We start from the raw sequence: 21,311 nt of genomic DNA, 5'->3' as shown, positions 1-21,311 counted from the left end.
TTCTACATCTTGATCCGAAGGTACACAGGCAGAGACTGTCCTTTGAAGTCTGCTAGGAGGAGGCTCCCTTCCACATTGGGCACTTGAACCTTGAGCACTAGAAGTCTTCAAAGCAGTAACACACTTTCTCCAACAAGGCCACACCTATCCCAACAATGTCACTAATAATGACACACCCCCTAATAATGTCACTCCCTGTGGACTAAGCATTTAAACACATGAGTCAATGGAAGCCAAATCTATTCAAACCACTGCAATATCTAAATAACTAATGCACAGGCATTATATACTGCTCGTATACAACGGACAAAAGCATGATGTAGGTCCTCAGATGATGCTGTAAGATTGCATATGGTCTCAGCACAGTATTCACGATGGTATACAGTTTGAAATATATGAATTGATTATTTTAGAAAATATCAATTTCATATTTTTAGACCTGGTTGACTATAGATAAATGAAATCATAGGGGGTAAAAAATTCTCATATAAAATAGAATCACCACCTTTTAAATGAGTATGAATGAAAGGAATAATAAAATAAAAGAAATTGCTATCAAATAGGTATATAATCTTACCCTTCATTCTATTCAAAATACATATATATACTACATATACATACACATATACATACACATATCCTCCTGTGTACTTTAACTTATATTACTTCTAAATGCTTTGTAAATTGTAATTATAGTATATTGCTTAACCCCTAGGAAAAGCCTGTGCATACTGAGTACAGATGCCAGGTTTTTCTTTTTAATATTTTTGACTAAGAATTGGCTGAACTGGAAGACTCAGAGCCTGTAGACCTGGAAGATAGATGGTGCTAAGAATCATCAAGGTATATACCAGAGAAGGAAAAAGCAAATCCTAACACATGCACCAAACAAGAATCAAGTCCTAGAAATTAGAAACACAAGGCCAAAATCAGGACACAGTGACAAAACATTAGCACTGGTTATTTCTAAGTGGGTGGCTATTTTATTTCCTCTCTAGAAACCTCCACTTGAAGCAGAGGGTGATGCCACAGGCTTGTAATACAAACTATACCAGGTACTGAAGTCAAAAGACTACAAGTTCATGACCTGTCTGGTCTTCAGAGCAAGTTCTAGATCCATCTGGACAACTTACTGATACCCTAACTCAAAACTCAAAGTAACAAGAAAGGTTGATGACTGTGTGTGTGTGGGAGGGGGGGTGATCTTGGATACAATTCATTGGTAGGGTGCTTGCCTAGCTACTGTGAAATCCTAGGTTCAATCTCACCAAGAGATAGATCATATTTTGCAATTCATCTATAAAGCACAAAGATTTTGATGGGGGCAAAGGGACTGCCAAAGCGCTAGCCATGAAAATCAACTCTCTGAGAGAGAAGCCCAGGGATCCACAGACAGACTTTGGTTAGACAGCCTGACCCTGGTAGAGCTGGGATCACCAGGCATTGGAAAGTTTAAATTCATTTTTCTCCTATTTAGTGTGATTACAGCTCTAAGCAAAGAGCTTACAGGCAGAGAGGGCAAAGTTCAAACTCAACATTTCAACCTTTAGGGTACAATCTTGAACAGGCCATGTGGCCCTATGAGAAAGTGGTGTTTAATTAGGGGTTCTACTGCTGTGATAAAACACCATAACCAAAAACAACTTGGGGCAATGAATTGATTTAGCTTATACTTCCACTTCACTGTTCATTATCAAAGGCAGGAACCTGAAGCAGGAGCTGATGCAGAGGCCATGGAGAGATGTTGCTTACTGACTTGCCCTCATGGCTTGCTCAGTCTTCTTTTTATAAGAAAGAACCCAGGACCACCAGCCCCAGGAGTGATCTCACCTACAATGTGCTGGGCCCTCTCCCATTAATCACTAATTAAGAAAATGCTTTCCCAGTCTTGCTTACAACCTGCTCTTAGGAAAGCATTTTCTCAATGGAGGTTCCTTTCCCTCAAAATGACTCTAGTGGCTAGAGCCTAGCCTGTGTCGAGTTGAAATAATACTAGCCAGCACAGGTGGCAGACTATTAAACATTGAACAACCAGCTGGAATGTAATGGCAATACTTTCCATTTTCCATACATGAAAATGTTCCTTCTATGGCCATTTTATGATAAGAACCTGTCATTAAACTGATCATGGAATTCCTAAAAATTGGCTCTAATTAGAGCTAAAGCCCACCCAGTCACAGTGCCATCACTTAGCCTTGTAAAACCCAAGCACCCACCAGACATGATAGTGAAGACCTCTAATCACAGGACTAAAGACAGCAGCCAGAAGGACTGAAGGTTCAAGGGCTAGGGCTAACCTGGGGCTAAATAGTGAGACATTGTTGCAAACAAATGAACAAAAACCTCAGTTACCCATCCATAGGTGTACTGTCCACAAGGAGATTTATTTTGGTTTGGTTTGGTTTGGTTTGGTTTGGTTTGGTTTGGTTTGGTTTGGTTTTGGTTTTTCAAGACAGGGTTTCTCTGTGCAGCCCTGGCTGTCCTGGAACTCACTCTGTAGACCAGGCTAGCCTCGAACTCAGAAATCCGCCTGCCTCTGCCTCCCAAGTGCTGGGATTAAAGGTGTGCACCACCACTGCCCGCCCCACAAGGAGATTTGAAAGAACAAAAATGTTGACTAGTTTGAGAGAGATTCTTACTATTTATTTATCCCAGGCTAGTATAGACTTAGCCTGAGTACCATTAATACTGGAATGGCTGGTAAGCACCTCTACTCTTTAGATTATGTTGCTATTATTACTATTGCTATTACTATTTATTACTATTACTATTTATTACTATCACTATCCCTATCAATATTACTATTATTGTGTGTATAGGTGTCAACATAATTTGGGGATGAGGTAAGCACATGCCACTATGCATGTACAGAGGTTCAAGAACAACTCTGTGGAGTTGGTTCTCACCTTCCATCTTTACTTGGGTTCTGGGGCTCCAACTCAAGACATTAGGCTTATATTGTCTATTGTTAGGTAGTATAGTAGTTTGAATAGGTATGGCCTCCATAGACTCAGGTGCTCAAATGCTTGGCCCATGAGGAATGGCACTGTTAGGAGGAGTAGCCTTGTAGGAGATGTGGCCTTGTTGGAGGATGATTGGCCTTGGAGGAGGTGTTTCACTGTGGAAGTGGCCTTTAAGGTCTCATATATGTGCTCACATTTGGCCAGTGTGACACAGTCTCCTCAAGGCTACCTTCAGATTAAGATGTAGAATTCTTGGCTCCTCCAGCACCATGCCTACCTACCTGCTCCCATGATTTCCGCCATGATGATAATGGAGTGAACCTCTGAAACTGTAGGCCAGACTCAATTAAATGTTTTCCCTCATATGAGTTGCTTTGGTCACGGTGTCTCTTCCTAGAATAAAACCCAAACTCGATACAAGTGGCAAACACCTTTACCTGCTAAGCCAATCTTGCTAGTTCTGGGTTATTTTTCAGTAAAAGTAAAATGTAACCCCCTTTATGAATGGATCTTTAGTTATGATCTTCACTGAAAGGGACTTTAGAAGAAGCAGGAAATGGTAGCAGCATAGAGCACAGGCAAGTTGGCTCTGGGTCTGCGTTTCAGATTCTCTAGGCTCTGGCTATATATGGGTCCTTCAGTATTTCTCTGGTGTCTCAGGAGAGATGTTCTCACAAACTTATGAAGGACATAACTGGTCTCACTAAACACACACACACACACACAGACACACACACACGTTCACGCATGTGTGTACATATGCACACAGGCACACACACACGAAGAGTATGCCCTAGGAACACAAGGCTTAGCTGCCTAGTCTTAGAATCCAAAGCACCTTGAATCAATTTCTGGAGAAGAAACCTTACTCTCTTCATGTGTAACTAGTAATAAATAAATAAAAGACTATACAAATTTACTGCCTATGCACAGAACTTTATGCAGGCTTGCTTTTATTGTTATGTTTAAATAATATAAGCCAAGTAGTAAAGAAAAGACAAATTCCAATTACTAATTCCAAAGAAGCTATCTGGAGAAGACACAGCCTTTGTTATGCTTCAAACAACTGAATTTACATCAGGGATATCAAATATGTCCAATTCTTACCACTATCCTTACCCTTCAGTGCCTATGACAAGCATCACTAATCAAGTCCAGATTGATCTCAATTTTTTCCAAGCCAACCCTAACAATCAGTGAGTATTGTCATGCGATCAGAAATCTATTTATCATTCCTAATTTAACTCACTGCCTGCTTTTCTGGGTTATCATTCTCATTAGGGAAATTTCAATTATCGATTGTACAGATATTTGTGGTGGTGGTAGTGGTAGTGGTGGTGGTGATGGTTTAAAGACACACCATGCTGTCTGCCAACTATAAGCCTCCTTTTACCTCAGGTTATAAAATCACCAAGTGTCAATTCTTAGAGCAGGGTTTACATGGGGATTCAACTCGAGGCCTTCTTCTCTTGCACCAAGCAAGTCTTCAGTGGTCAGCGATTGGATTTCAGTGTTAAGCCTTAAGCTGGAAGTGAATGAACTTGCCTCTGTTCCACTCAAATAGTCACCACTGGCCTTTTTCCTCCTGGTGGCTCCTGACACTCAGTGGTCAGTAACAAACCTCCCAGATGAAGATGGAGTTTGAGGAACAATATTATTCCTCAGTCTTGGACTAGATCCTTTTACCCAGAGTGCTGACTATTTCCAGAATATTGACACTGCAAGGCCACCTCATTTTCTACTGACAACAGCAAATAGCTCAGAAGAAAAAATATTTTTAGATATTCTTTTTTCCTTTATTGTTACAGCTTCCTCAAGGTGAGTGTTCAGAGTCTTTTCTTCAGATTATAAAGGAACCATTGAGTTGAACTCATATTTTCTTTTTCAATTTTATGCTAAATAAATATGTGGTCCTAAGATGAGGTGGCAAGACAAGATGATAAACATGGCTTCCAGACCTCTCCTTAAGAACTTCCTTCTTACTCAGGATTCTGGGGTACTGGGGCATATGTGTGTTCAAACCAGCTGTGTTTGTGTAAGGCCAGAGAACTGGAGAGTTACACATCCAGCAAGTGAAACCAATCCGATGCAGCTAATTGGGGCTCCAAACTTATCTTTCCTCACTAATATTTACTTTGGGGAGGTCTGAACACTCTCCCAAATAGCTATAATTACATTATCCTTGTCAACACAGTCTAGATGAACCCTTTTAACCATGCCTTGAGACAAATCAGTTCTATTCTGTAACAGTGGAGACAAGAATTATGAGAGAATTCGGATCAATCAAATCTAAAGTGGGAATAGCAAATTTTATGAATGTGATTCAAATCAATGCTTCAGAGAAGAAACTCCATAGTCCATGAGGCCAGAGTTCAAAGCCTCCAAAGCATCCAAGACAGTGGACAATTGGCTTTGCCACTCAAATCCTCCATTTTCCTCTGTAAATTATGAATACTGTAGCTGTATCTCGTGACTAGCCCAGTGGGTGTATGAGCCCTACACATCCTCAGCACTGTATTCTCAAAATGATAAGAAAACACTTCTGCTGTTGTTGAACTTTATTTTCTTTGCCCTGTTTCTTGGGGGAGAAGTAGAAATGCAAAAGAGTCCAATTCATTTCAGATCTTCACATTAATAGGAAAAAAAATCCTTCCTTTTCCCTCAAATTCTTGCATATTTCTCAGAAGCAGGTTACAGACAGGTGAGCAGAGTTCAGAGCTCATGACAGAAAAGTTAGTTACTTGAAGATATTCTCTTGTCATCAAAGAAAACAGATTTAAATTTCTAACAATGTCCACACAATGGCCCTGAGTATCTGCGGTTTCCTGCGTTACTCTTAGTGAACCTCAGGGTACACATCCTGAATCTACAATTGGGAGAACGAAACTGGCTTTGATGACTGTGGTCCTGTGCCTTCGTAGCCCTATAGAACAGGCCAACAAATTATTCTCTCTCTCTCTCTCTCTCTCTCTCTCTCTCTCTCTCTCTCTCTCTCTCTCTCTCTCTCTCAACCTTGCACAGGCCCCAGGAGAATTGCACAGTCATCAGCTCAAACTCCCGAGTGGCTGGCTGGAAAGCAAGGGGGATGGCAGAGGAAGGCACTGCAAGAATATTGATTGGAGGGCCACCTCTCTAATTAAGGAAACCTTAGGTTTGTGATTCTGAGGAGCTTACAGCACCAATTTCCCAAATCAGCCCGACATACTTGCTCTTCTATGTGAAGTCCCCTGGGGGTCTACCAAAGGCTTTGTATTCACCACCGGAGAAACAGGCACTGCAGACTACACTAGGTCAATTTCCCACTTGGACTTCTTAAGATGGAAGATACATCCTGATACCCAGTGTCTCAAATTGCTCCTCCTAAGACCCAGGAAGCACACACCAGAGTGAATGGCACCGTTGGGTTTTTCCTAAAAGGCATCTTTTTGTTTCCTTTTCTTTCTTTCTTTCTTTTATTGAAAACAGATATTTTTCATATAGTATATTTTTATCAAGTTTTGTTGTTTGACGGTTTCATACATGTATGTAAGTATGCTGAACACACACACACACACACACACACATTCCCCTGAATTCCTATGAGCCCCTTCCTTGGGTTCATGTTTTTGGAGAAATTTGTTTTGTGACTCATATAGTTTAACCAAGGCCATCTTTGTAGCTACTGGATTGAAAGAGTCCACTGAAGCAAGCCAGGGTCTTTGGTGGGCCCACAACTGAAGGCAATGAGTTTCCTGCTCTCTGAATCTGGTTGTAACAAACAGTTCAGCACAGGAGGGTAGAGCCCCTGAGTCCCTCTTAGAAGGTATCTTTATTTCACCCATGTTTCTCATCTATTACCATGAAAGAAAAATGAGATGATTATAATATAAGACCTGGGACCGTAAGATTGCTTAAGTGTTAAAAGAACAGTCTGCGGAGGCGAGTGACATGGTCTAGTTTACAGCTTTCATGTGCACCAATAAGTTTCTTAAACCCTCTTCTCTCCATGGTCCTTGTATACTCAATAAGGATAATAATAATGGCTTTAAAATTGCATTTCTGAGAAACACATGACATAATTCAAGTAAAATACATACACTCATAAAAAGAAGTAAGTGCTCAAAATGACTGACCCATCTCGAATGAATCAGGGAAGGGAATAAATGCCACTGATATCAAACATGGGCTCCTATTAGCTAAAATGGAGCCTTATGTGGCTAAAATCCATTTAAAATTAAGTTTATTTTGCCTGCATCTATACTATCAGCAAGAAGTCTTAAACTACCTTGCTCCAAACTACAGACACCCACCCAGTGAGGGCGGGATGAATGCACCTAAAGAATAATGACAGACAGAAGTCAAACATCATTATTAGTACAGACATAGGCATCAAACCTCAGTGCACAGGACATGGCTATGACCTAACCTACATAGCAGACATAGATTAAATTCATATAGCCAAAAACTGGTGGGGAAAGGGGCCATGGCTTTTTTCTATGTCTGACATCAAGTTGATCTTGGTTGTAGTTCGTAAGGCAGCTGTTCTCAACCTGTGGGTTATGACCCCTCAGGGGGTCAAACAACTCATTCACAGCGGTCACCTAAGACCACCAGGAAACATTGAAATTTACATTATAATTTATAACGGTTGAAAAATTACAGTTATGAAGTAGCAACAAAATAATTTTATGGTTGGAGGGTCATCACAATATGAGGAATTATATTAAAGAGACACATTTAGGAAGGTTGGGAATCACTGCCGTAGGGTAACCTAGAACCTAACTGTCCCATGGGAAGAGAAAAATCAGGAGAGTCCAAGTGGCTTCTGCTGTCTCTCCATTGCTGCAGCACAGGAAAGTGGACAAGGAAAGAAAAAGAAAGAGAAGCAGCTATAACCACTGGCCATTTAAGAGCCACCAGACTTCAATAGAGAGAAGTATCCAGAAATATTTAGGGTGGGAGTCCTCACAGACACTTGAATCTTGAATGAATGAAGTGATAACTTTTCCTTAGCATTGCAGTCTGAGCATGAGCTCTAACTTGGCCTTTTCCTCATATCAATGGAGAGAAGACATGTAGGAAGACTGGATATTTTCAGAGAAATTAGTGGGGAATCCATTAGAAGAGAAAATGTTAAGAATCATGTGACTCAATGTCTGGCTTGTTTTTGTTTGTTTGTTTGTTTGTTTAGTGAGTTTTTTCCTGTGTCACTTTCTTCAAGTAAAGACCATTTTTCTATTCCTTCAGTGCAGAATTTTATCAGATTAAATATATTAAGTCAAGTTTTATCAACCTGCCACTAGCCATAGTTTGTGTGAAATAATCCTCATGTATATGTATCCCACTCTGGTGATTTGAATGAGAATAGGCTCATGTTTGATTGCTTGGTCCCTAATTAATGGACTTGTTTGAGAAGGATTAGGAGGTGTGGCCTTTTGGAATGGGTGTGGCTTTGTTGGAGAAGGTGTGTCATTATGAGTGGGCTTTGAGGTTTCAAAAGCCCATGCCAGGCTCAGTGTCTCTCTGCCTACACATGGATCAGGGTATGTAAAGTTTTCAGCTACTTCTCCAGTACTATACCTATCAGCATAATAATAAACTAACCTCAAAAACTTCAAACAAGCCCCTAACTAAATGCTTTCTTTTATAAGAGTTGCCTTGGTCATGGTATCTCTTCATAGCAATAGGACAGTAAGTAAGACACCAACCCATTGTAGAATATTTAGTATTAATTCTGGCCCTCGCCCACTTGTCAGCAGCACTTTGCCAACCTGTTGAGACAATCAAAACTATCTCCAGGAATTCCAGTTCTGCTTGTGAGTAAATAGCACTGCCTGGACTAGATGCAGCTGCTGCTGCAACAGACAGGCCCCAGGTCACAAGCAACATCACATAGTTCTTGGCCACATTGCTTGTCTATGACAGGGGCTTAAAGGATTGGCTCCAGCAAGCTAGTAAAGTCAACAAACACTTCTGGACTTTTGTCAGTCAGCAAGGAAGAGGAAAGGGGAATCCAGTCAATTCTTCATCCAAAAAAGAAAACACAGTCTCCTATTCCCACTTCATGAGCCACGGGAAACTCCATGGTCACACATTTCTCCAAGGGCTGAGAAACACCAGCTCAGCATTTGCGGAGAAGCAGAAACAATAAGTAACCAGCTCTGGCAACAACAGCCATATCTAGCACTTAGGGAAGTCATCATTACTAGTTACTAGCTCCTATTCTTTTTTAGGTCATGGTTCGCTTAATTGAAATGCTAGCCTTTGTTTGGTGCTACCCTAAGCAAACTGATCTTTAAATTTTCCTCTAGCATCAAATTTCACATATACCACAATTGTTTAATAAATTTGCCATATTGGCCAACTTAGAAAACATGATTTTTTTAAATAAAAACTCTGCTTTGAAATATATCATATCATTCAATTACAGTGTGATTTAATATGCAAATTGCTTTGCTAGCCATAAAATAAAGCATGGTTTTAAAAATAAAAATACCACAGAGCTTGATATTATCTTTAGTCCTATTCAGGTTAAAGAATCTTGTGATTTCTAGCATAATATACATTTTTAACCAAAGAATTATTTAGAATTATGCTTCTCAGTTTGTTTCTATATATGAGATATTTGGGGGAAAGGCTCATTTTCTCATTCTATAGTGTGTGGCTATTGTTCTATATGAGTCAATATCTATATTATCCTAATTTTCTTAATGTGGCATTACTTAAAATTGCTTGGAACTTATTTTAGGCCTAGAAAAATATCAGTTTTCATAAGCATTACCTGTGTCTTTGTAATGAATGAGACTCTTCTCTAGTGGTTAACTTTGATTGTCAGCTTGTCTGGCCTGCAGTGTGTGGGAAAATTAGGAGAATAAACCACTGAGCATGTCTGGGAGGACTTTTCCAAACGAGATTAGGTCACAGGGCTCTCTGCTTTCCTCAAAGGCTTAATCCACAGATGAGTAATCTGAATAGACTACATGGAAGTGGTAGAACTGTGAGAGGTAGAGCCTGGCTGGAGGAAGTAGCTCTGGCACTCAATGAAGGGAGTGAAGAGTATCCCCAGGCATAGGCCTCTCCTTGTCACTCTGCTTCCTGATCACTAGGAGATATGCACCTTTGCTCCTGTCACCAAGAAGTTCTATAAGAATGACCGAATACAGACTGGAGCCTCACAGCTGTGAGCCAAAATAAATTCCTCTTTTCCTAATGTGTTTCTTAGATAGATCAACAAAGCTACAAGGTCTGACTTCAATCATTCTATTATTAAGCTACTTAAGGTTGTTGGGTTGTAAAAACGGTGATGTGCCATCACAATTTTCCTTCCTGCAGCGTTCTCCCCTTTATAAATTACTTTGGGTTACTCCAGATAGTTGAAATATCTGTTGAGAGAAACAAAGTTATTTTGTTAATGACAGGGACTAAAGAGATGAGGCAGTAGTTAAAAGAACATATTGCTCTACAGAAGACCTAAGCTCAATTCCCGACACCCATATCTGTCAGTTTTCCACCACCAGTTAACTCTAGCTCTGAGGAGTTCAACACGTTTTTCTGGCCTCCACGGTCACTGCATGCAAATGCATACACCCACACACAGGCACACTCACATACATTTTGTTCGTCAACAAGCTTACTTACATCATCCTTCTAGAAAGAGCTTCCTTTGCATATATAGATCCAGGTTAACAGATTTATTTAATCTCTCAGGATATCATTCTGGCCACACTGATATTATAAGCTAAACATCATTGAGTCAGAGTACATTTCAGATGATTTGGGGATTTTTACTACTTGCTTTAAAATTTCTCCTTTACTCTTACAAAAGTTTGCTACTGGGTGATTAATCATAATTTATTTTTATCTTATTCAGCATGATTTTACTTAATTTCAAAGGTCATGTCTTCTATTACTTCAAGAGCATTTTCAGTCATTACCTCCTTAAATATGCCTTCCTCCCTCATGTTCTTCATTTAGACTAGTTTAAAGATTGTTATTTATTCTTTCTGAGTTGCATACCAAGTAATTTCTCCAACATTACCTTCCAGCAAATGAATTCTCTTTTTAACTGTTTCTAAACTGGAAGTCCACCCACCTACTAAGTTTGTGCTTCAATAATTGTTTTGTTGTTACAGTTGAGTTTACCTGTGTTTTGTTTGTTTGTTTAAAAATGCACTTGAAACTGAACGTGGTGGCACATGACGGTAATCCTGGCATTAATGAAGCTAAGGCATGGAAATCAATAGTTCTGCTGAACCCCATAGCAAGATTCTTTTTAAAACAAAAAGCAAAAAAAAAAAAAAGTGTTATCTTTTTCCCAACAATTTATAGACTGTTATTTAGCCCTCGTATGTTAACTTGTGCCTTTACTAATTTAAACAATTAAAATTGTTACTGTACTTTGTTTGTCTGATAATTCCCAAATCTGAAGTCTTGGGGTCTTTTCTACTGTATTTTTCTATGGACTTTATATCCATATATGTCAATGATTTTTGAGAGGAACATTATGTTTTCAAAGTGTTTCTCTCTCTCTCTCTCTCTCGTGTGTGTGTGTGTGTGTGTGTGTGTGTGTGTGTGTGTGTGTGTGAAATCTGGGTGGAGGCATATTCACCCAGAGGTGATTAGCAATTAGCATTTGTTTTAGCGGAATGATTGTGATTTGAACATGGCAGTATATTATTCTTCAGAGTACACTGATAGCTTGAATTTGGCCCCAGTACCTGCATAAGTAATGTGACAGATAGTGTTAAGAACACTATCTTACCTGTCTTCCCATATGAAAGTGTGGTGCAGGTGTGGAGTGAAGATGGGGGAATGACTGAAAGTAATTCATTATTAGAAAAACTTAAACCTTTAATTCCAATGTATTCATATCCCATTCTTAAATGTATGATTATCTTTCAGTCAACAACATAAAATAGCCTTTGAATTATAGCCTCAATACTTATCTACTTATCATATAACTTCAATTGAAAGCCCAGGATGGATGGTCAATGCTACACTCAAGAATTATGAACTATTCACTCCTTGAGAATCATTGCCCATATTTCTATGTCATACCTAGTATTCAGAAAATGTTGTTCCTAACTTATATGTGATCTACTATTAAATACCTTGGTGTTATACCATTGTTTTATGGAATATGATTTAGATAATGGTCTCAGAACTGATAAATTAGAATTTAAAATGCTGCATGTAGAATATTTCATAAAAATCACAGCCATCAAAACAATGCTGCTTCTGACAAATAATCTCAAGGAAAAATTGCCATTGAGTTAAAGTTAAGGTATGAAACAATGGTGTGTGTGTGTGTGTGTGTGTGTGTGTGTGTCTTGTCTGTCTTTCAGTCTGTCTATGTCTGTGTGTCTGTGTCTCTGTGTATATACTCAAATATGTGCATATTAGAGATTAATCCTAGGGCCTCTTGTATGCTGAGCAAACTATCACTGAGATACATATCCTGTCATGGTTATGTCTAATCATGTTACATTTTACTAGATGGGATAAGCCATTCAACTAGGCATAGTCTATATTTCTAAAGAATTAAATGCTGAGGCAGGAGGATTGACACAAGTTTAAAGGCCAAGCCATCATGATCCTGTCTCGTATTAAAATAAGCAAATCAGGACTATGCAGATATGATTTCCTTGTGTCCTACTCATAAGTTGAGTGCTAACATTTATGCCCAAATGAAACTGCTTTCTCAGTTTACATTTTCTAACTCAATCACCCCCTCACTTACCTTTCCTTAAAACATAATTCATTCATCCACTCTATTTTTGTGTATCCTATAATTAAGCTTCCTCCAACCCTATAGTTAGTTCATCCAATTAATAATAGTAATATTAACAAATGCTCTTGGGCTTCAGTTTCACCATCTATCAAAGAAAGGGTTGGCTGGATGGTCAACTGTGGCTTTAGATTTTCTATGCAAAGAAGAATGAAACATTCAGCGGAGCATAGCTGAAAGCTCATACAAAGCCACTACATGAACAAAGTCATGAAGTCTCTCAACCCAGAGATACACGAAGTTATTAAGAATACCTCCAGATGATGACAAAAAAAAGAGGCCATGACTCAAACAAATGATTTGTGAGACAAAAGCGGGAAGATCTTCTCCTTTCATAAAGGTCCTAGTGTTGTCTCCCTATCCCACATCCATGGGAGATTGTTCATTAATTGAGAACTCCTTACTGATGACCACAAAGCTGGTCTGGGAACTTAGGCCACCATATCAAAGAACCACAACTGTATCAGTTACTTTTCTATTGCTATGATAGGCTACCATGGCAAAAAGAAACTTAGAAAAGAACAGGTTTGCTTTGGCTTAAAGTTTCATGGCAAATACAGTCCATCATGATGGGAAAACATGGTAGGAAGAACACAAGACTACCACCACTGTAGTATTGAGGAAGATGAGTGATCACATTTCACACACACACACACACACACACACACCAATAACAAAAACAAGGAGAGATTCCAGAAAGTGAGGGCAGGCTCTACAACTTCAAGCCCATCGCTAGTTGCAAGCTTCCTCCTGGAAGTTTCTGTCTCCTAAAGGTTCCATAACCTTTCCAAACAGCTCTACCAGGGAGGGACCATGTGCTTACATACATAAACCTTTGGGGAATATTCCTATTCAAGCCACAACAATAAACAATCATTTGGTGTTGATACACAGCAATGACTGACAGTCATTGGTGCTTTCAGTGGGCTGTACATGTCTTACCACTCATTTGTGTTATTCTCTCAACAACTCTGGGTTGTCTTGTGTTTAATTAGCCCTCAGTTTCCACCTCAGTAAACAAAGTCACATAGAACTAAGTAAAGACCAACCAGAACACACAGAGTTCTTAGCTTTCTTCACGTGGAAGTTTCACAGAAATTATTTGTGTTCCTTGCCTTGAGACAATAGTTAATATAGTTATTTTTGTGTTTTTGCTTGATCTGAAATAGCTACTGCACAGATCCAGAGTATTGGTTGCCTCTGTCTTTGGCACACCTTCTGTGCCAAAATGCTCATGAATGGCCATTATATTATTCTGCAGGTCTCTAAAATCTATGTGCACCTTCCACAAGATGTATAAGACAAGAAAAAGAGAAAAAGCATCTTTTTTTTTACTATTTATCTATAAAAATATGAGAAAAATAAGACATACCAATGAATGAAGAAAAGAATGGTAATAATGTTGTAACTTATAAATAAAAGCTCTTGGAGCTGAGATATTGAGAATTTTTATGTTTATGTATAGGAATCATGATTTTAAAAATTCTCTGTGAAATTAAAGTCTATTAGGTAAGCATGTAGTCTCTTAATACAGCCTAAGAATTTGGAAAATGCACTACTGAGTGTTGGCTTCTCTGTTATCAGTCTAGAATATACTAGAAGAAACACTAGGACAGGGCTACAGGCACCATTTATTTCCTTTTTTGGTATTGAGTTGTCACCTGGGTCTGAGAAGAACCTCACTTGTTACATCTGTGAAGAAGACCAACAGACCCATCTGCTAAAGGGGCCATAATCCAACCTCTATGGACTTAATTCTCTTGTTTAGAAAGTTAATGTATTAATAGCATTCATTTAAGTTTATTTGGAGGCAACATCAAAATTACGCAACTTCTAGCATTCTATAACTCATATCAGACAATGGAACCTTGGATCATCTACAGAGCCTGAGTTCAATTCCAGAGACCCACGTGATCAAAGGAGAAAATAATTCCTGTGGTATACTCTCTGACTGCCATACACATGTCATGGTATGCATCCACACCCCAAACATGTTAAATAAATAAATAAATAAATAAATAAAGTAAATAAATTAAGTAAATAAATAAACAAATAAAACTTTTTAAAAAACAAATAGAATCTTAAAGCTGAGTGTGGCTACCAATGTCTATAATCTCAACATTCAGGGGTTGAAGCAAGAGGATTGCAGTAGGTTTGAGACTACCCTAGGTTTTCTACTTCATGAAATTCAAGCAGCCTTGTGAAGATATGAATTTATGTCTTCAGGTGCCTTGCCAGTTTTGCCATCCTTCTGTTAGAATAATCCCTCATCATATGGAGACACCCAGATTAGTCAACTTGAAGTTAAAAAGAACACTGGAAGATCCTAGACCACCAAAATAGACAATACCAAACACAATGAGGCCATGCAAGAGTGCCTAGTTCCCTGTTATCAGCACAAGAACCACTTAGCTGAACCCAATCCAAACTACTGAACCAAAGACTCATGTTCTGATAGAAAAGAGAGTTGTTCAAGAACTCTGTGTGGAGTGGTTTGTAACCCAGTCAATAGCTGGCATAATTATTCTTCAATACTGTTACTCTATTTTATATTCTTCTAGGTTCCATGAGACAAGCAAAGAAGGATGATTTTCCCCATATGTTACATTAGAAAATAGACCACATTACTTGACAATGGGCACACCCAACTGGGACATGTGGAAATCATTCATGCGACAATAGGAACATTATATATTATGTTGAATAAACAAGCATCACTTTGTTAATATTACTATCTAGCACATATGTGTGCAATTGGGAAACAATTGTGTACACTGAGTGTTTGAGAGTGATGTGATATTTTAAGATGTGGTAACAATTCGAATCAAAATAGTAGGCGAAATACATTAGAATATGCATCTATGAATACCAGTAGCTTAAACCGACAATTGCAAGACCAAACCCCAGACTAAAGGACCTACAGACCCAAAGAATAGGCACTAAACACAAAGCAAAATGAACAGAGTATTGACTCCAGAAAAATCAAAGAATTTCCAAAAAGCAATTGTCTTCCTTTGAGGAATTAAGCATAATAGTTACATTTTAAATTATAAAGTTTTCTGAAGTATAAATATGGAAGGAATGCATTTTTAAAGTAGAATCATCTAAATTATACTCTAGTGAATGTTCCGTAATTAGGTTTATGGATGAGTGCATATGGAAAGCATCTATCTTCTAAGTAAGAAAATTAGGCAATGTGTATTATATTGTAGGAGAACCACGGAGGTCCCGATCTACTTTAAGACTAATTCTGGGGCTTGGGGAGATGGCTCAGCACTTTAAAAGCATGCATTGCTGTGGCACAGGACCCGGGTTGGATTCCCAGCACCTATACTGGGAGGCTAACAACTGCCCATGACTCCAGTTCAAAGGATCTGCTGCCCTTTCCCATCCTCCACAGGTAGACACACACACACACACACACACACACACACACACACCACAATCTTAAGAGAACAAATCTGAAACTCTTCTATACCTTATGTTTTCTAAAATGGAAAACAATGTGAGCCCCAAAAGTCAATACATTAACTGTTCAGATAAACGTAAACACAGGCACATTCGCGGGCTTTGTTAGGATTTCCTTGCTAATGTAAGAGTCTACCTGACAATGTAAACAATGTCTAAGAAGAAAAGGCATTGGAATTGAGCTCTGTGTTCATGGCCATGTTTTATCAAGGATTATTAAGGGATTGAAAGGACTAATATTTGTACATTCATGGGAGAGTGCCTGCCACACAGATGCTTGATGCCTGTGAGAAATTACAAAGAGCAAAATGGAGCGCAGGGCGGTTAGCGCTCACGTGGGTGGGCATGGATCCTGTGGGGTTGTTCTTCCTGAGTGTCTGCTGCCCCAGGCGGTTGGAACCACAGCTCTGTGAAGCAGAAGCACAGAAATTTGACTGAGCTCCTTTCACAAGGCACCAGGCAGAAGCTGGGCTGGGCTCCCTCCCCCCAACCCCAGCGTGCAGAGTTCTCAGTCTGAAGGTCCTGCAGGGACAGGGCTCCTGAGTGGACCTGAAGGCCAGTGGTCTTTGTCTTGGGCTCCCAGATGCAGCTGGGGACCGTGGAAGAACAGAGACATGAGAGAAACGAGGGAAGAGAAGGAAGCCCCCACGGCACCCCATGGGAAGGAGACTCTTGGATACTGCACTCACTCAGCCTTGTCGGCTCCTCTGCTAGCTTGCTTGAATCAGTGGCCTCCATGGCTGGAACAGAGAAGCCCTCCACAGGAGATTAGGCAGCAGCTCGATATTCAGAGGCCCCCTCCAGGGTTCTCCACGGCAGGCCCCAAAGACATGAGGAAGTCCATGGTTTTAACAGGTTTATTGTCATGGCAGAAAGTAGATGAATCTGGCTGTATCTCCCACCCCCACCCCCAGGGTGGGCCTTTGGTTAAATACTAATTGTAAGGAAGACGGTCTGGGAAGGAATACTTAATTGGCTACGCCTTCTGGCCTTCAGGTAACTCATTAATATGGGAATCTCTTGAGGCTTAGGCCTGTAGTCACACCCTCTACCTGTGGAGGGGCTGGTAGGGGCATTGCCCTATGTGACTGAAAGGCACTGATCAAATGGAGGTCTTAGACAGCATGAAGGGAGCCTGAAGTCTGGGAGCGTAGCAAAATATACACCATCCTTCACAGGCATGGACACCTACCTGTTGGGTCTCCAGCTATCTCTAACCAGTGCTCTACCAGAAACCAAGCCATCCTTTCATGGTCCCACAATGGAGATAAGAGTTCACTACCAGGGAGTCTTTGGCTAGGCCTACTCCTTTGCTTTCATACATACCCTGAGTAGCCATTGTCTCCTGGATGCCTTGAACTGATCATCATCTGTGCAGGTCTACTGAGAATTACTGACATTAAAGATGTGACACAGGTTCACAGGAATGAAGCAACTTATCCATGAGTATTCATGTCTGAGTCTAACAGTCTCCTAGTCCTTTGTTCTAGCCATGTATTAAGCTACCTGCAATGATCATTTTAGGGTCGATGTAATTTTTTTGTCGGAGCTAATCCAATTCACAGCATCAATGTCCCAGACTCCTTGGAGTCTTGTCTCTGCCACCAGATTTCTGCCTGAGGGACCTACCCAGTTTATAATAATGTGTCATGAGCTCAGAGCCCAAACTTGATACAACTCGGTCTGCATACACTCTGTGCATACGCATACGAACACAATCCACAAGCCTTCCAAAAGAACCACAGCCACACTTCATCAACAGAAATGGCAATATATTCCTCCCGTTTATATACACATGAAGGACAAGAAGAATATACCATCCTCTATAGTTCACCACAGGCTGTGTCTGCTTTTAGCACAGGTGCTCTTGATGGGAACTTTTTTTTACCTAAAAAAAGACATTCAGTGACGTCAATAGAGAATTCTGGTGGTCACTGATGGACAAAGGAGTGTATGCTTCAAACTCCTTTGGTGACTTCTCCATGCTTTTATTACTAAGATTTTGCTGTGAGGTGTGTGTGTGTGTGTGTGTGTGTGTGTGTGTGCTTGGATCTGAAACATCCTCCCAAAGGCTCATGATTTAAATGCTGAGTACCCAGGCTGTAGAGGGGTGTGCATGAAGGAAATAAGATATCAAGGGCGGCTCCCTGAAGTTGGCCTGCATTCTCTGCTTCCTGTATGCCATGATGTAAACTGTCAGCAGCATGGACTACCATCACCATACACTGAGTCACCTCTGTCTGCCTTCCCTGTCACAAAGGACCTTGATCTTTTTCAAACTTGGAGCCAAAATATATCTCTAAATGGCAGTGCTCCTGACAGGTATTTGAGCCACAGCAATGCAAAGACAGCTTAAACAAATGTGAAGAAGCAAGAGGTACCACTGAACGCCCTACATTGCATGGAGCTGCCCTCCATAACAAGACCCTGCTTTATTGCCTACAAAACTCTTACAGCTTCTTTTTGTCAGAAGAAGAAAACAATACAGGCAACAATAGCATTACCTTACAGAATGCTTGCCAGCCCTGAACAAGAGGCTCTATGCTAAATCTTCAATATGGGTCTATCTCACTATAAACAAAGGATTCATTGATTCATCAAATACATGTGGCATAGACATCCAGGATAGGACTGGATGAAACACTTATCCTTTCTGCTCTAATGGAGACAAGAGACTAGAGGGTGAGTCATCCATCAATCAAACAGTCACACAAACAATAATAGTTGCCATTATTGTCATTGTTATTAGGAGAATTGCTCCTTTTGGTGACTTCTCCATGCTTTTATTCCTAAGCTTTTGCTGTGAGGTGTGTGTGTGTGTTCATTCATTCCAAGGCTTACCAACTATGAGCTACAAGTCTTCCGTGCCCATTCTGGGATGGAAGAGCAGGAAAGCTGTCTGCTCATCTGTCATCCCTCTGACCTCTAGAAGAAGCTGCCTGCAACTTCTAATTGCCTGCTCCTCACTCCACAGTGTATAGAGAAAGGGGCCTGTGATCTGTGGGCAGCCCTGCCACCACACTGTGTTGCTATAGTAAGGATGCCCTTTATTGATCAGACTCACCCAGAGTCATGCATCTTCTCAGCCTGCACTGAGCTCCCCAAGGGAAAGTCAGCAGGCAGCAGGATCTCTCTAGACCAACACTGATCTCCAGTTCTGCCCTCTCTCCCACTCTGGGTACCTGAAGTCTGTTTGAAAAACTAAAACACCTAATGCTTCTCTGTAGTATCTTGTCATTCACACACTAATTTGAAGTCATAGATCAACACTAGGGAGGAACACCAGGGGGAAAAAATTTGAAGCCTTCTCCATTTTCTAAAGCAGTCTTGCATCAGCAGAGAGCAAATCTACCACCACCCCTCCCCCTCAGATTCTCTTATCCTTTAATTTCACCACTTCCATGATGGCTCCTTTCTACCAACATTTTTATTTCGGGGAGTTTGACACCGAACCTTGGAGAAGAGTAGTGTGTGTGTTATGGGTGAGAAAGCCAATGTCCTAAGACATCCACAGACTTGTTCAAAGGTCACAGGGCCTGTCAGTGACTGTACAATTCTAAGCAATGCATTTCTTTCTCCCTCTCTTTCATTAGCCAAAGAGAATGTGCACTAGAAGAGATTTCAATGTAGACTCCAGAGCCTTTAGGAAGTAGCGCCTAGCTGGCCAGCTTAGGTCAGGTGCTTGGGGTTGGGGAGGGGGAGGACTTTGAAGGTGATAAATATCCAGCCTTTATTTGAACTTGCCCTCTGTATTAGTCTGTCATGACGTAAAGTGTCTCCACTCTATATTCCTTCTGCCACAGAGAGAGTCACCCCAATAAGCCTTACTCGCTATAATGGACTGAAATGCCTCCAGATAATCAGCAAAACATATCTTTCCTCCCTTAGGTTCTTCTGTCACAGGTACACAAAACTAAGGCAGACCCACAAGCATCCATGTTTAGCTACTGTCTCATGGTAAAAGGATGTTCCATCAACAGTTGACAATGTGTATGAGCTGCAAGGTGATGACTGTTTGACTTCCAACCTCACAACCTCACACAAGAACCTCTGTAACCTCCTCTAACTGGATAGATTAGGAAGGTAATTCTTAGATTTGGGATTTAGATTTATGTTTATATAGATCTAGATGTATAAAGCCATCAATCAACTGAAAGATGGACTTAAAATTTTTAGATAGATAGATAGATAGATAGATAGATAGATAGATAGATAGATGTGTGTGTGTGCGCATGTGTGTGTGTGTGTCTGTGAATACACACACATGTGCCATAATGTACCTGTGAAGATCATAAGCCAACTTTGTGGATTCTGTTCTCCCCATCATCACATGGATTCTGAGAATTAGACTCAAGTATTCAGGCTTGCACTCCAAGTATCTTACCCACCTAGCCATCTCACCCACCCTAAAGGATAGATTTTTGTAGTTGTTGATTGTGTTTGTTTGTTTGTTTGTTTGTTTTTTGAGATAGGGTATCTGTGGGTAGACTTAGCTGTCCTGGAACCCACAGAAATTCACCTGCCTCTGCCTTCTGAATGCTGGGATTAAAGTTAGGCACCATCACCACCACCATCACCAATGACAATCCCTAGCTACTCAACAATATCCTTTGCTCTTGCACTCTCCTTAGGTCCCCACACAGTTGTGGTCCTCTCTTGAACATATAGTTAGGTTAACAGTAACTCCTGGCCTACATAAAACAATGTATAGATTCATGGGGCTTTTCTGTCTCACACATCTCTGTATCTCCATATTACTGTCATGGAGATTCTTCAGTGTGGAAATGGAGATGGAAGTAGTCATTCAGATCTTGTACACCTCAGGACCTTGCCTAGAAACAAAACTATCATGAGATTCTGTGACCCTGAAGAAACAGAGAAGGTCTGCATTGCCTCTATTTTTTTAATAACCCAGATGTATTTGTATTTTCTGGTAAAACACTACATTCATCCTTATTGTGCAAAAACAATCAATTCATGCCTAAGTCAGCCACCAGAGGTCAAAGGTAACCTGTACCTACTTCCTCATTCTCCTTAGCTACCAGAGACCCAGAAACCCAAGATGTATGCTCTTCTGTTAATACAATGAAAGGCATGTGGTCAAATCACAGAAA

The sequence above is a fragment of the Grammomys surdaster genome, unplaced genomic scaffold, assembly GCF_004785775.1.
Source record: "Grammomys surdaster isolate TR1022 unplaced genomic scaffold, NIH_TR_1.0 313, whole genome shotgun sequence".
NCBI classification, from domain to species: domain Eukaryota; kingdom Metazoa; phylum Chordata; class Mammalia; order Rodentia; family Muridae; genus Grammomys; species Grammomys surdaster.
This window is presented reverse-complemented; position numbering follows the sequence as displayed.